This window comes from Phalaenopsis equestris, unplaced genomic scaffold (assembly GCF_001263595.1).
Source record: "Phalaenopsis equestris unplaced genomic scaffold, ASM126359v1 Scaffold233139, whole genome shotgun sequence".
Taxonomy (NCBI): Eukaryota; Viridiplantae; Streptophyta; class Magnoliopsida; order Asparagales; family Orchidaceae; genus Phalaenopsis; species Phalaenopsis equestris.
The window spans coordinates 200557-218236 of NW_018251092.1; the positions used below are offsets into that span (position 1 = coordinate 200557).

At 36.9% G+C, this 17680-nt stretch overlaps 1 protein-coding gene across 1 annotated transcript in view; it reads right to left on the reverse strand.

The window, feature by feature from the left end:
- The window catches only part of LOC110038574 (dipeptidyl aminopeptidase BI), a 101177-nt gene that overhangs the window by 20581 nt on the left and 62916 nt on the right, over nt 1–17680 (reverse strand). The window lies entirely within an intron of this gene.

Here is a 17680-nt window from a genome sequence, read left to right on the forward strand (position 1 = left end):
CGGCTGTCCCAAACAAACACACTACCAAAAACTAACCCTAAAACATCACAAAAGCAACAATATAATACTATGGTAACTAGGAGTGGGCTCCTCTACTTGAAAGAGGTATTAATTCCTTTGGTAGAGTCAGCTCTCACAGAACCTGTATCAAACTGGTCCAGGCACCCTCCACACCCCGTGTTTGTGGACAATCTCCTGAGGTTGGGGGGAGCTTCGACCTCATTTGTCGAAGCTTTTGTCACTTCATAGTACGGAGTTTGGTCGTCCACATTGAAGGTGATAGAGCTACAGTACTTTCCCGGGGTTGGAGGGCCTTCGACTACGTCTCTAGAAGCATTTTGGATCCCACTATCATATGCATTGTCCTATAAAACACATCAGAAAGTTTCCCCAATCGCTAGTAACCATCCATATCAGTCCAACCATCTGTATGTGCCCTACTGAGCTAAAATGAAACTTCATGTCAAGTTTACTATATAGAATCCCTAAAATTAGACCAAAGTTGGCTCATCTTTCTCTGAAGTGAGACAGACTGAGCCTCTCCTACCGGTGGTGGCCATGGCAGTAAGTTGTTTGTCATGCTATCCTAAAACTATCTATATAGTGTTGACTTGTGTCTGATATTAACTCTCCCACCTTGCTACACTCCATCATCACTAAAATTGATCCCCTTGGCACCTCTCCACTAGCATGAGCAACTACGACCTCGGACTCCGTAGAATGTAGAATTATGTGCTTTCCATCTTTTGTGAATGATTAGGTGTTCTTGAACCAATCATACCAAGACTGGCAATCAGACTGCCATGGTCTCCCCAGCAGGATGTGATAGACACCCATGGACATGACATCAAACCACATTTGATCCTGTAGCTAGTTCCCAATAGAAAAATCCATGAAGCATCAATTATCAATAGTAACCCAGTTCTTCTTCTTCAACCAAGTCAGGGAATATGGTGGGATGCAAATTTTTTTCACCATTTGTGTAGATGGCACATTCTCCTCCATCGATGATAATGCCACACACATTTCTCTTTACAGTGCAACGAGTCTGAAAGATGTTGAGACAAAGCTACTACTACTCCTTCATAGCTTCAATCTGAATAACCCGTCAAACCACAAACATCTCGCCCTTATCTGCTAGAAGCAGGTACTCTTTACCTTGCTCTTCAACAGCCTCCGGGGAATGAAATAACTTGTTGGACAACTGAAAGCGATATGTCTATATCCATGGCACATGAAGCATTTCCTGATTGGAACTGTGTTGGGCGTGCTACTCTTCTCAGATTTTTTCCACACATATCAACTATGTCAATCACCCGACCAGTCTTCACAACTCCCTCAGGTGTGCTTCTACTGACACCCACAGCTGATGGTGGTTGTTTGAATGGAAACAGGTGTCTGCTATACTTTTGTTGTCTCTCGACCGTCTGAACATCACACAATGACCAAAAAAGTTGTCGCTATACCACAATGCCAATGGAGGGCTTCAGGCCTCCCAAGTATCTGATTATAATGTGCTACTCTAGCTCTGTCAATTCAAATTTCAGCTTAAGTTGCTCGAATTCCATTTGGAACTCCACTGACGCTTCCTTCTGTTGTAGGTGGAGTTTCAAAAACATATCTTGACGGTAGTGTGGGAGTAGGTACTTCCTTTGCATCTCCTTCATCTGCTCTTAAGTGACGATTTTACTTCGACCTTCTCTCTATCTCACTCTCTTCAGATTCTCCCACCACAAAGAGACACTTAAACTTTGTGGCAGTGAGTTTCAATCTCCAATCAGCTAGCACCTCCCTATACTAAGAGATCTTGTTAACCGACTATAACGACTCAATGAAGTCATCCAGATTCCTTCTTCCCGAAATTCGATAGGTCTACCTTGACTCGTAGATCTCTCTGTCCTCCAACTGTCGATTCATCGATCGGCCTCCTCTAATATTGGATCCCAAAGTATCGTGGCTTACCTTCCTCTTAACAAGAATTTTCCCTACGAAAAGGATTCAAGTATTCCTCCCTCCTCCTCGAATTTTGCTATCACGATCAACGATAACCTCTCCCAAGCCCAGATGTGTAACACTGTCATTGTCAGTCCCAAGCTCGGATGTAAAAAGTAGAGGGTTATGTTATGTAGTCAACAACCAGCATAAAACTTGTTAAAAAAATCATGACATGAATTTTTTTTATCATTGTGTAAGTGCTAAGGCGTCCCCCTGGAAGCGACGCGTTGTATAGCCTGAATATAGTGAAAAGTGTGCAAGGGCCGCTATACCGGCGCCCGGGTGTTGTGTCAAATAAGCAAGGATTCTCATATTATGAATGGATGCGGGTAAAGAAGTTAATCCATGAAACTAAAGAAACTAATATTAGGATAGGAACTTGGAATATAGATATTCTCAATGATAAATTAATGAAATTAGTTGATATTATGATTCACAGAAAAATTAATATCTTATGTATTCAAGTAACTAAATGAGTTAGAGAAAAAACTAACGAGATTGATAACTTAGGTTTTAAACTTTAGGATTCTGGTAAGATTCATACTAGAAATTGTGTAGGTGTAATTATAAATAAGAGTTTGAAAGATAATATTGTAAAAATTAATAGAATTCGAGATAGAATTATAGCCCTTAAGTTTATCATTGATACAAAGATTTTTAATATTATAAGTGTTTATGCTACTCAAGTAGGTTTAGATATAAGGTCTAAATTATGGAATGACTTAGAAGACTTAATACAAATGATATCTCTTGAAGAAAGAATTTTTATTGGAGGAGATTTAAATGGACATGTCGGTAGAGTAGTAGAAGATTTCAGAAATATTCATGAGGGCAGCGGTTTTGGAGTGGCTAATGAAGAAGGTATAGTTATTTTAGATTTTGCTTTAGCATATAATTTTATTATTACTAATATTTTATTCAAGAAAACAGATAAGCATCTTAGTACTTCTAAGAATGGATCTAATAAAACACAAATTGATTATTTTCTTATGAGAAGAAGAGATTGTCGAGATTGTAAAGATTGTAAGGTCATTCCAAGAGGGGTTCTAAATACCCAATATCGTGTATTAGTTCTAGATTTTAAGATAATGAGTTGTAAAATAAAGAATATTATGACTCATTACCGTAGAATCAGACGAGGAACCTAAAAGACACAAATAAAATTATTTTTATGAGTAAAATTCAATATTTCAAAATTTAGGATGTTTATCATGAAGCAAATGCTATGTGGGATAAAATAATAAAAACTATTAAACAAGTAGCAAAAATGTACTTCGAGAATCAAACGAAAAAGTTTCTATACATAAAAATAGTTGGTGGTGGAATAATAATCTGCAAGAAAAGATAAAATAAAAGAAGTTATGTTATAAAAAGAAGTTATGTTATATAAAAGAAGTTATGTTATAAAAATTGTTTTAAATGTAAAAGCTCAAAGAACTGGGAAAAATATTAAACGAACTGCAGGGAATCTAAAATATTAAGGAGGATTGGCCTTTAAGAGAGAAGCATAATATTAAGTTAAGTGTTGTCGAGATGAGAATGATTAGGTGGATGAGTGGTTTTACACTTAGAGACAATGTGAAATGAATATATCCATAGGGTTGGTGTAGCTCCTGTGACGAACAAAATTAGAGAAAATCGTCTTAGATGGTTTGGTCACATTAAGCGATGACCATCTGATGATCTGATTAAATGAGTAGATTTTTATATTTGACTTATGTTAAGAAAGGCAGAGGTAGACCTAGGAAGACTTGGGCTTATTGTATAAAAAATGATCTTAATTTATTAGAACTAAATGAAAATATGACACTAAATAAGACTCAATGGAGAAAAAAGATTCATGTAGCCAACCCCATGTAGTGGGATTAAGGCTTTGTTGTTGTTGTTGTTGATCAACGATAATCTCTCCATAGGTTCTTTCCTTAATTTCAACAGGCCTTTGTTGAAGGCGGTGGAATTCCCACTGCACCTCTTCTATAGTAAGTTCCTGAACTGCACCAACACTTGTCTCCTCAATGATATGGTTAGGGTTTAGATTTGATGGGTGAAGCGGACATGACTAATGAGGATAGAGAAGATATTAGATAGTATAACATTTCTGGATGAAAGAAGAGTATCATTAGTTAAGTTTGTGTTAAATAGAGGAACCCAAAGCTGATGGCGTGTGCAGCATCAGGATAAGCTAAGGGACATACCCAATATGATGATCAGTTGGGAGGAGTTTGTGGAGTTATTCAGATAATAGTTTGTACTATCCACTCAAAGAAAGATACAATACATGTTCATCAAATTGCGGCAAGAAGAGAAGTCAATCATGCAATACGAAGTAGAATTCACTGCATCGTCAAGATTTGTGCCGCAGTTGAATGCTACTACAAGATAAAAATGTTACACATTCCTTTCTTAATTAAAAATTTTGATCAGACAGTCGATGCCTTTGAGGATCGATGAATATTGGGTATTGGTGAAATGACCTAAAAGAGTATAGATCGATTATCAACTTACTAAGAAATTCAAGGAGGTGCATAAGAGGAAGGGTGTTGATGAAGAAGAATATGTGGATCAATTAGAGGGAAGAAGTGCAAAAATAATTCGGGTGGAGTTAGTATAAATACGACTCAAGATACTGTACTCACTTGAGCCAAATGCAAAAGACAATATTAAAGTGAATACTTGATGGGCTCTAACACTTGATAGATGTCGTCAGTCTAATCATATAGTAAGATATTGTCCATCACTTGTTCAGAAGAGCACTCAAGATCAGAAATCAAGTGGAGCTACTTCACAGAAGAATTCAAATTTGTAGAAAAAGATAATCCATAACTTCAGCTCCAACCCATGGTCAACGAAAACAATCTATTTGACCTCAGGCATATTCCCGTACTCATAATATGAATGAAGAATCTATTGCTACTAATGATGATGAGATCTGATGAGTTTGACATTTTCTTATGTATAAGAGTATTTTTCTAGCATACTTTTAAGCTTCAGTAATGTTATTCGAATTATTGATGAGTCGTCTTGTATCAAATTTTTACCTTATATTGATTATTTTTCATTTCAATGAATGACTCCTAGTTTTCATCATAAAATTTATGCAATCTATTCTTTTAATATTTTAAAGACAATTTTTTTTTACGTAAGGAAGATTGTAACATCCTTATTCAATTTTCGGGAGAGAAGAATCCAAGAGCCAAGAGAGGAAGAGGAAACAAAAGTTTGGAGGAAGTGAAGAGTCGAATAGGGGGGATGAGGCGAGGAGTCAGAAACCGAACAGAGGGGAGATGAAGCGAGGAGAGTCAGGAAGTTGAGGAGGTAAAATTTCATCTTATAAATTGTCAAACGACTTAAATATTGAGTAGAGCTGCTTGTCTGTGGTGAAGGAAGACGAGAGGGGGTGCTTTCGAGCATGTAAAAGAGACAAGGCTTGCAAGCGAAGGAAGAGAAGAGCAGCAGCATCATAGTCAGTGTCGGAAGGGGAACCGGTATATCCATCGACTACACCAACCATGATTAGGAGTTGTTTTCTTTATATTTTGGGGAATACGTGTATATGTAATCCCTGTAAGTGGGCTCTTTATACCCTCTCACTAAACATTTGTATCCTCTTTTATATGAATAAATTTTTCTTTTCAAATATATATATATATATATATATATATTATATATATATATATATATATAATATGCATATAGATGGAGATGGAGATAGGAGCTCTGCTAGGAATACTTGTGGAAAGAGATATTACTTTACCTGATGTTACTGAAGTCTGGTTGGGCACAACCCATAATGGTTATTGGCAACAAATCGTCATGGAACACAAACCTCCATATTGTACCCACTGTAAGATGTTTGGTCATATCCTTGCTAAATGTCACAAACGTCATCCTAATTTGAAATCTAAGGTTCAAGTGAATAAGGATGGGTGTAACCCTACTGCTGTGGACATTTTAGTTCCACCTGAAGATGATACTATAAGACATGAGGTGTCTGTTGCCCCTGAGGATCTCCCCCATGAAACTGTTGTTACTGCTACTGCGAGTGATGAGATGTTGGCACCTACAAAATCCATACAAAACAATATTGATGGACTCTTACCCATAAATGATGGAGTTCAGACTGATAATCAGGAGAGACTCACAGCTCCATTTCTTCAAGAAGTATCCGGTGTAACGGGAACTCATACTTCACATATTCCAGAACCTACTGTGGGCACTACTGTTGGTAATTCTTCAGCTCTACCCCATCAAGCTGATTCTCCGGAGGAGGAATGGCAGGTTTACACTTCCAGGAGGAAGAAGAAGAATGGAGATCTACTAGAGCTCAGGAGTCTTATGGATGATACTTTGGTTACTACGGGTAATGGTCAGCACCTTACCAATCTGCTAGCTGGATCCCTACCGAGAACTAGAGCCAGAAGCAAGTCTAGATTGGGATGACCACACTTTTTCAGCGACTGGGTGGTTTTTTGATTTTTTTCTTTTATTTCTATATGTACCCATCTTTTACTTTTTTTTTTTATGTGTGTTGTACCGTATGGGTTGGGTGTTTAGGCCCACCCATACAAACATATCTGTATTTTTATCTTCAATATATTAGCCCTTGGGCTTTTTCAAAAAACATATATATATATATATATATATAATATGCATATAGATGGAGATGGAGATAGGAGCTCTGCTAGGGTTTGGCGATTCTTGGGCGATTTTCGGCAGCTGATGATGGAGCTTCATCTCTCGGCTGGTGAGATCTTTCTAATATTTCTTTCGCTTTCGTCTCTTCGCTTCCGCCGAGCGTCAAACTCGCTTCTCTGCCGAGCGTCGAACTCGCTTCCGTCTTCTTCATTCCGCCGTGCATTTCTTGTGTTTTTCGAACTTTTGTTGCGTTTCTTGTTTTGATCATGCCGTCGGTTTCTTGTACTTTTGTTGATGCTGTGTTAGATGGGGGAGGAAATTCCTCTACACCTTCCTCAGAATTTTTTCCACAATCTTTTCATGACAATCTTAATGTTGGTGGATATTACACTTTCATCAAAAAATTGAGGGAAAAAAATGGTAAACTTCCTCTTTATGTCTCTGAGGATGAAACTTCTGTGCTTGCCTCCTCTTGTCGCCTTGCCCTAGTTGGAAAATTTACTTATGACATTCCTAAGGTTGAGCTCATACGGAAGGAGTTTGAAATGTTAAAATTAAAAGGCTGGTGGAAGGTTGGTATCATTGATGGCAGACATATTTTTATTCAATTAGCTAATGACGAGGACTACACTCACCACTTTCTAAAAGGTTTATGTGGGTGGAAATAGTTTGATGAAATTTCGGAAATGGTCTATTCATTTTGATCCTAAAACTGAGTTGCCTATTATTTCGGTATGGATTCGTTTTCCTGGGCTTAAACTACATCTTTTTAACCATGAAATACTTTTTTCACTCGCTACTGCATATGGGAAACCTTTGAAAGTGGATCACGCTACTTTCACTCTATCGGACCTTCTGAAGCACGTATATTGATCGAACGAGATATTACTCAGGCTTTCTGTAATGAAATTTGGATAGGCTCGCAGCATCAAGGTTATTGGCAGCCTGTTGAAATTGAAAGACACTCTCCTTACTGCACCCACTGCTCTATGTTTGGGCATCAACTACTGCTTTCGTCTGAATCCTCAACTCAAAACTACCCAGAATGTTAGGCAATCTAGTAATCCTGTTAACAATTTAATTGTTGTTCCGCATGATGCTTCACCTGGTGCTGAAAATGGGAATGATTTAGTTGAAAATCTCAATACTAATGCTATTTCTCTTTTGCAGCCTTTGGTTACAGGAACTATTAATAATTGTATTGAGATCTTACCTCAACAATTAAATATTAATGATGGGCATCAAGGAGTTGAAGTCTCACATCTGTGTAATGTTGCTACATCTAAACATATGCAGCCTAATGATAATACAAAGTTAGCTGATAACTCTGACAATCATGAAGCTAATGTTCATTATGGACACTCTCCTCTTGCGGTGCCTGATGAAGAAATGACCAATGAGGAGCATGTGGAAGCTAATAATGTTAATAGGCACTTTTCTCTTGCAGGTCACAGTAATGAGAAAGAACCCTCTACTCTACCTAGTAGCACGGTTCATTCTCCTATTGTTGTTCTGATATAAATAACGCTCTTGACAACGCCACATCAACTTTGAAAAATGAATGGCAAGTTCAAAAAAACTCACGTAAAAAAGAGAAACACAACATTGAGTTAGCTAGACTCAACACCAGTAACATTATACAGGAAGGTGTTTATCACTCAGATGGAGAACAGTTGGTCAACCCTACTAGATCTTCTAGAAGGATTGACTCACGACATCATGATTAATATTATGGTTTGGAACATTAGGGGAGTGGCGGACCTTAACTCCCTTAATAGCCTTAAAAACTTGTGTAAGGTTCATAAATTACTCATTGTTTAGCCTATAATTCATGTGAACAAGCATAGAATACTCAATAAATTTAAAGGCTATCGATCTCACAGCAACGTTAAAAACAAGATTTGGGTTTTTTGGAAGCCAACTGTTAACCTTTCTATTATTGAAGATGAGACTCAATACATTCTAACACAAATTTGTTTGATGGTTTTCAGGGAAGGGGCACCTTTGTTTACTCTAGCTCTATACTGCATGAAAAAATTTTGCTTTGGCAGAAACTTTAGTCTATGGGAAGTATCATTAATGATAATTGGTTTGTAGGTGGAGATTTAAATATGATCATGAAGCCGATGGAAAAAAAAGGTGGTGGCAGAGTGGAGCCTGCTCTTATTAACTGTTTCTATATAACTATGTGTCTAATGCAGGTTTTTATGACTTGGGCTATACTGGTTCTCTTTACACTTGGAGGAGAGGAATTCTTTATCAGAGATTGGATCGTTTCTTGGCTAATTCGGCTTTTATAAGTTACTTTCCTATTGTGAAGAAGCAGCATTTGAGTCATGTCACCTCTGACCATAATCCTATCTTGCTCACAATGGCTTTCACTGTCAAGCCGGTCATTTTTATATTCAAATTTCTTAATGTTTGGACTTCACATACTACTTTTCTTGATGTGGTGACACAAGCTTGGAATTATGATGGTGCTGGTACTCCTTGGCATGCTCTCTGACAATTACATAAGAAAGTGGCTGCTCACCTGATTAAATGAAATTACCAGATCTTTGGTAATGTTCATAAAAAAGTGAAGGATGCTCAGAACACTGTTGATTCCTTGGAAGCTCAACTTGAGGTTTCCCCTCATTTGATGGACAATGTTGCTCAAGCTCAAGCTCATACATTAGAGGAAAATTTGCTAAAACAGAAAGCTAACGATTCTTCCTTTGTTGTAGGAGACAGAAATATTAAATATTTTCATACAACTCTTAAGCATAGAAGAAATATCAATAGCATTTTAAAAATTAAAAAATGCTGATGAGAGCATTATTACTAATTTGAATGAGATTGGTGATAGTGCCATTAGCTTTTTCACTGAAGTGTTTCACAATTCTTCTCATAATATGCCTGTTGATCCCATTTATTTTGAAAAAGAGTTTGATTATATTAATAATCTTAGCATGGTTTATCCTCCAGATGAGCAGGAAATCTTGAATGCCTTCAAATCTATTTGCCCAAATAAAGCGCCGGGTCCTGATGGTTTTTCCTCTTCTTTCTACATACATGCTTGGGAGATTATCAAGAAGGAAGTTAATCTTGTTATCCAAAGTTTTTTCCTTGGAAACAATCCTGGAAAATATTTAACCTCGGCTCTGATTGTCCTTATTCCTAAAGGCAATGATAAGACACTTGGGATAATTTTCGTCTTATTTCTCTCACCACGGTAATATCTGAAGTTATGAGTAAGATCATTGTTAGTAGATTGCAGCCTCATCTCAATCACATTATTGCTGAACAACAATCTGCTTTCATTAAGGGCAGGGATATTACTGACAATATTCTTTTAGCGCAAGAATTGATTGAGGAGTTGGATAAAAAGTGCAGGGGGCAACATGGTCCTCAAACTGAACATTAAAAAAGCTTATGATACCATTAGTTGGGACTTCATTCTCAATATTCTGAAAGCTAAGGGCTTTAAACAGGAATTCTGCTCTCTTATACATCGATGGTTGTCCAATAAGAGCTATAGTGCGATGGTCAATGGTGAAGCACGTGGTTTCTTTTCTGCTGGAAGGGGTATCAAGCAGGAAGATCCTCTTTCTCCCACACTTTTCATAATTGTATTTGATTATCTATCCAGACTTATTAATAAGTTACATATGGAGCGCCCTTATCTTCAATTTTCCCATAAGTCCAATTTTCCCATAAGTCAAAATTTTGAGTCATTTTGCCTACGCTGATGATGCCATATTGTTTTTAAATGCTAGCAAACGTACCATTAAAGCTACCATGACTCTGTTAAACGATTTTCAAAATGATTATGGGATGATGTTCAATATGGCTAAATGTTCCATGTATTTTGCCAAAGGTGCATCACCTAATACCTCTGCTTGGGCTCCTAAATTTACGGGATGCAAAATCTTTAAACTCCCTTTAAGGTATCTCGGTGTCAATATTCTTAGAGGCAGAATTAAGCAAACTCAGATGGATGCGGTGATTGATAAGGTTAAACTCAAGATAAATGATTGGAGAAATGATTTCCTTTCTAATGGGGGTAGGCTCACTTTATTGCAAAGTGTTCTTTGCACACTCTCTCTATATGATGCAGGTTCTCAAAACCAAAAAGAGTACTCAAAAGATGCTTGAAAATATTTTTTAACAATTTCCAAATATTTTCTCAAAAGATGCTTGAAAATATTTTTTAACAATTTCCTTTGGAAGGGCAATAGAAATACTAAGAATTGGACTAATGGCACTACACTTGCAAACCTCTTTATACTGGTGGGCTTGGGTTTAAAACACTCTAGCACACTATTGACATAAATATGTGTAAACTCTGGTTCAAATTTCAGCAGGGAGAGTCTCTATAGGCTAAATTCATGCAACATAAATATTGCAAAACCTTACATCCAATGTTAATTGGAGAGTGGGGGATTCTAGACTTTGGAAAGTTATTATTGCTGCACAAGATGTAGCTTCTCATTTCATGTTTTGGGATATTGGTGATGGTAGTATCTCCTTTTGGAATGATGACTGGGGTCTTTCTACATTTTCAATTTTGCTTCCTCAAGCTTATAATGTTAATTTATTGGTCTCGGATTGTTGGATTAATGGTGAATGGAATCTTGATATGTTGAATGCCCTAATTGGTGAACTTGCTCTTGCCATAACTAGATTCCCTGTTAAACCTCAAGATAAAGCTCTTCCTTCATGGAAGAAAATACTAATTCATCTGTCACTAAATGGCTCTACTCAAACCTGCACTCTTTTACTCCATGGAAATAACATGTTTTTATTTGGCATAAACTTATTTCTCCATCTATCTCCTTTTTCCTTTGGAGATATTTTCATAAGTTGCTCCCTCTTGATGATATACTTAAATTAAAAGGGCTGAAACTTGCATCTTCCTGCTATAATTGTAAAAAAGATGTTGAATCTCTGAATCATCTGTTCTTTGAATGTCCTTTTGCTAAAGATGTTTGGCATCGTATTGGGTGTTTTTTGGTATCTATTGGCCCATGAATGTGAACTTTAAGAAAGCAATTGCGACTTGGAAGGGTTTTGAACCCTCTTTCAACAAGCATTTTTGTTTTCCTATTATTGTCTTATGGTTTATTTGGATGGCAAGAAACAATCATAAATATGAAGATATTGGTCACTCCCCCTCCATCACTTCCATTTTAGTGGTTGCTTATTTCAAAAAGGCTTGGAAATCCTTCTTTGGACAGGATGTCACTCCTTCTGTGGCTAAGGGTAGGAAACCCATTTTGATTAAATGGGCACCACCCCACATGGTTGGTTTAAGGTTAATGTTGATGGGAGTTTTTCCAATGCCTATACGGGTATGGGTGAGATTATCAGAGATGTCTCTGGAAGATGTATAGCTTACTTTGCTTCACCTTGTATTGTTATTTCCTCACTTGAGGCTGAGACCTCTGTTGTGTTTGCTGCTCTTCATATGGTTATCACTTTAAAATTGAATGAAATTGTGGTGGAAACTGATTCTGAAATCCTTTTTAACATTCTTCTTGCTAAGATTCAACCTCCTTGGTATATCTTAACTATGCTGAAGAGAATCAGGTTTACTATTGAGAGACATCTTCTTAATATATCATTTTCATTTACTTATAGAGAAGGGAATCAATCTGCGGATTGGTTGGCCAAATGAAGAGTGCAAAATGCTATTGTTGGAAATTCCCCTCCCTCACCCTTGCTTAAACTTATTAAAAATGATTTGGATGCCCCATTTGTTCGTTTCTGAGGCGCTGCCTCCCCCAATTGGGTTAATTTTACATTATATGTTTCTGGATTTGGCTTACATGGATAGTCCCTTTATGCTCTTCTTGGAGATGATTTTTAAGCAGAATGGCTATTTATTGATACTTTCACCTTGGCACCATAATAACTAGTTTGTTGGTTCTTTTTTGGGGCTTTACGGTTTTATGCAGAATTGAGAGATGAATGTTTGGGATCAGACTTTTATTGGCAGCTGCTTTTGTTATGGCAGTTGGTTTTACGGTTTTGGGCATACCATGAGGGCATATATGGGCTTTATTTGCTGGTTTGGGTCTTTTAGTCTCAATAATTGTTTCATTTTTATAAATTATACTATGCACAAGAAGTTCCCTGGGTACTTATTTGAATTTGGTATGAATGGATATTGTAGTGGTTTATTTCTTTGGCCGCATATGCAGGATTGTGATAAAACGAGGGCAATGAATTTTAATTTCACTAGCAGGGTTTTGAAGATGGGTTTGGGCTTAATGGGTAACTGTTTGCATTTGATGCATGCCTTAATGGTTCGATTTTCCTTTTTGGTTACCATTACTGGTATTAGCTACCATTTTGAGCTTTTTGACTTCACGTTGACTATCTTTATTATGGAGTGCTTTAACTGTTATTTTTCTGATACTAAGCTGGTGGTGGTAGCTGCTTTGACTAATTACTTTCAAAGCCACTTATTTTGGACATATTTTGTGTGGCTTGTTGTCAATTTTTTGAGGAATTACTGGCTGTATTTTCTGTGGCTTATGGTAACTCATTGGTGGGAACATTTGCGGGTTAAGGCCATCAGATCACTCTGTCAGATCTGTTGGTTGTCGGATTCCATGCTCAGTACTCAGAATCTCGAGGCCCATACTTTTTTATCTCTAAATATGCTATATGAATGGAGGCAATTCACTCATATTGGTCATTGAGATTCATTCCAGGAAACTCTTATTTTTGCCATCCCTCGGTTTCATATTATATGCAAAGCAACATTTTTTTGGACTTTTGTAACTATTGTACTTTTGCTTCACTACTTTGTTACCTTTAACTCTCATAACAGGTTTGGTCTTCTGGTGATAAGCTTCACCATCCCTTCTATGCTGAAGCTGTTCTTGGACGGCCACGAAGCTACTCTTCTGCATTTTGACTGGTATTCATATATGGTTCTAGATTTTTGGTCTTTCGTTTCACACCACTTCTTTTGCACTTTCTTTACATGTTTATAATGGGTTTATAATGGGTATAGTTTATAATGGGTAGACTGCTTTGGATTGGTATACGTTTTGTTGGGACACATGCATGTATTATTGAAAGTGGTTACCTTATAGTTCCTTTTACATCTTTTTTGCGTAGTGTTATAATGTGGATGGAGGAACCTTTATTACTTTATGTATTTTTATTTCTTTTAGAAGGGATCCTCCTTCCCTCCCTTTTTTTGTACCCTTCCTTTTTGATTAACGCGTAAGGAGCCACGAGCTGCTCTATAATTAATATATATTCCACAAAATAATAAAAGTTATCAATAGCATAATAAATAAATTAAATTTTAATACATCATGTTTATTTTAAATTTTCAATTTTAAAAAGGTCGACGTCAAGGCTATTAATCGACATCAATAGGAGCACTAAACTTAAATTATAGAATTATTTTAGTATCTCTTCTAAACCATTTGTATGAGTTTTATTTATGTTTGATTAATGCAGTTGATTTTTTTATTATTAAATTTTATCGGTCATTTCAAAGTGAAAACTTATAATCTCATATTATGAAATATTTAGTCCATTATATTATAACATATTGAGTGATATGAAAATGTAAATGATATGATCTACATAGACTAATTGTATGTGTATGTTTGGCTATGATAGAGTCACCCCCTTATAGTACTAGCGGATAAAAACTAAAGTACCTATGCACGTATATGAAAAATGATATTGATATTGAAGTATGTTAAATGATATAAATTTTTAAATGGTGTTCATGTGATGCTTGTACAAATATATAATGTTAATGATAAAAAGAGGGATCATTGATATTGATTTATTTATAACCTAATTGGCATACATATTACTTTTTTTTCCTTTGTATTATTGTAGTTTTGAAGTATAAGTATCTATTGACTTGTTTAATGCATTGTTATTTTAAACTAATTTTTCTGATTAATTAACTGACTAAAAGATGAGCGATAAAAAGATAATGTTATAGAATAAGCAGACAACCAGGAAAAAATTAAATTTAAATATACTACATTAATTTAATTTGATTTGTAACTTTTTCATTTGTTAATAGTTACAGAAAATAAATATGAAAATTTAATTTATTTATTCTGTTATTAATAACTTTTTATGATTTTATGCTTATTTATTAATTTATTATTATTATTATGTAACTTAATAAAAAAAATCACCCTACCTTTTTCTGTCGACATCGAATAAGGGACTTCTTCAATGGTCTGTTAGGGCACGCGACAAGAATTCATTCGCTGCTTCACTCTTTTAAAGCTCCTCCCTCTCGTCTTCTTCACCATATACAAGTCGTTTGGCTCGATAGGCAAGTCGTTTGACAATTTATAGGGAAAAATTTCACCTCCTTGGCTTCTCGACACTCGCTTCATCTCCCCTTTGTTTGGTTTCCAACTTCCCTCATCTTCATCCTATTCGACTCTTCACTTCCTCCTCCGACTCTTAGTTTCCTCTCCCGCTCTTGGCTCTTCGATTCTTCTCCTCTGATAACAAAAAAGGGATGTTAAACATTCCTTCTTCTTGTCACACCCCAACTAGCCCCCCTTTAAGAGCCGATTGAGATGCGACAGAAGCAGACAGTTAAAACAAACTAAAATCTCACCAACACTTATTCTGACTTTCAATATCAGGACTCAGTGAGCGATGAACTTGTCGGCGTTTAAAAGGGGGGGAGTTACGTTTGGGGGTCGCCCGTAAGAAGCTGTCGGTCGCCGGAATCGAAATCCCGTCACCCGCTTCGGAAGGACTTTTTAATTTACATATATATATATAATTTTAGAAAAATACGAAATCAAACTGACCTCATATTTTTCACAGTTTAAATGAAAGAGCGCTCTACCTCAAATCCTGTATCTACCCCGAAGAATAAACACAAGACCTGAGGATGAAGCTCGATCAAATAAACTAAGAAAGATATGACGTCCGTTTGGGTCTGCGAAACCATTTTATTTGCCGACAAGTTCCCCTATTTAATACAAATAATTAAATAGGGTTTATTTTAAGCTGGGTTCGGAAAAGCTCCCTATAAGGGCAAGCCCCTATAGTTAATTAAATCTCAAATGACCGAAGTCACCTAAGAAAACTCTCGATAAAAATCAGGGAATAATGTCTTCAAAGAGGTCAAAAGGATAGGACTTTACAACGAAATCGGACGAAGAGGTGTGAAGGGGAAAAGCTCAAATCTGGAACATTGTTAAGGAATCCAAATGAAGAGAAACTAGGGGAGGCCACAGATCCTGAGGAGAACCTCAGTGACTTCCCAGTCTATCCTATGATTTGGCTCCAAGTTTGAGAAGAAAAAATAAAAGTGTTTTATCCCGCCAATTTTATTTAATTAGGGCTTATATTTGCGTGACAGGGTCACTCAAATTGCCTAGAAGATATGAGGGTTTACGTCGTATCAGGCGACAACCTCGGAACCTAGAACGAGTTTAGGGCTTAAATCGTACGGCAGAGCTATACGAATGCCTAAAGAAAAAAAAAAGGTGGAGGATTTATGTTGCGATAGGCAAACAACCTCGAAATCTTATGACTTGTTGTTTAATTTCTAGGAAAAGGAAAGGTTTTGCTGGGGAAGACATATTTTGCTGTTGAAGATGGCCGTGCTGCCCACTGCGCTAGCTCCAAGCTCCTTGACGTAACGAGTTTAAGTTTTCTAGGGTGGCTAATTGTATTATCAAATCAAACGGCCCTATGGTTGTAGTCCTCTAAACATCCCATGTAAAGAAGAGTAAACATGTTTAAAGTTGTAAAATGTAAAGCATGCAAGTGAAACAGTAGTAGACAGAAAATAGAAGCAGTATAACATGCTATACATGAAAGCAGGTAGAAACAGGACAAGTGTAACATGCTGTATAAGAGGAGCAGTAGCAAGTAGAAGCAAGACAAGTGTAACATGCTGTAGCAAGTAGAAGCAAGACAAGTGTAACATGCTGTAGCAAGTAGAAGCAAGACAAGTGTAACATGCTGTAGCAAGTAGAAGCAAGACAAGTGTAACATGCTGTAGCAAGTAGAAGCAAGACAAGTGTAACATGCTGTAGCAAGTAGAAGCAAGACAAGTGTAACATGCTGTATAAGAAGAGCAGTAGCAGGTAGAAGCAGGAAAACTAAATACTGTAAAATGTAAAGCAAACCTGTATGCCTGTAAAATCCGCTGTCCTTTGAGCATGACAAACCTAAATGCATCTCAAAAAGTAAATCCTGAAAGAAACGTCGTCCAGGAAACCCGAAGAAAAGCGGAGAAACTCGAGAAAATCAACGAAAGAGACTCGAGTAAAAGAAAACCCACAAACCTCCTGGGGGAAACCCCAAAAGAAAAGAAAAGTAAAACGAATATCTCGTCCACCAAAACTTTGATAAAACAAAAAGAAAACCCGGACAGGGGGACCGCAAGCACTCGTATGGGACTAGGCTCAGATATATTTATTCTCGAGGGACCACGAAGGCTGCTCGGTCACCCGAATGTACAGAACCCGACACTTGTCTAGAAAGGTGTCCTGAACCTCACTTAGGGGGCTATCTCCCAGCCTAAACAGGTATTCGTCAGGTGGACAATGTATTTTAAACACATATTTTAAAATTCATATTTTTGACATACACATAAATCTTAAAAAAGATTATCAAATTTTGTTTTATGAGGAAGAATGTATTTTATATTTTGAAATAGATTTTTGGCAATTTTTATTGTCCACAAGACGATTACACTGTCAGGCATAGGATCGCCGACCCACTGAGGAGGTTCGAGCCAACTCCCGCTAGACTTATGTCGGTAAAGGATATCATATCCTATTATTCATCAAATGCCTGGATCTTGACGTTATAGGATATGACATCTTTTTGCTCTAACTTCAGTGTGCCTTTATCATCAACACCGTACGCCCCAAAACGACTACTTGCGACCTTGCTTGATGGTTTCACGTATAGCAAAAGGCTATACACGGACACTTATGCATCGGACATAAGCATCGAAAAACCGAACCAAGAAGCAAGGAAATAAAAGAAAAAAAAAATGGGGTGAGAGAGAGGAGACACTGATCCATCTAAAACA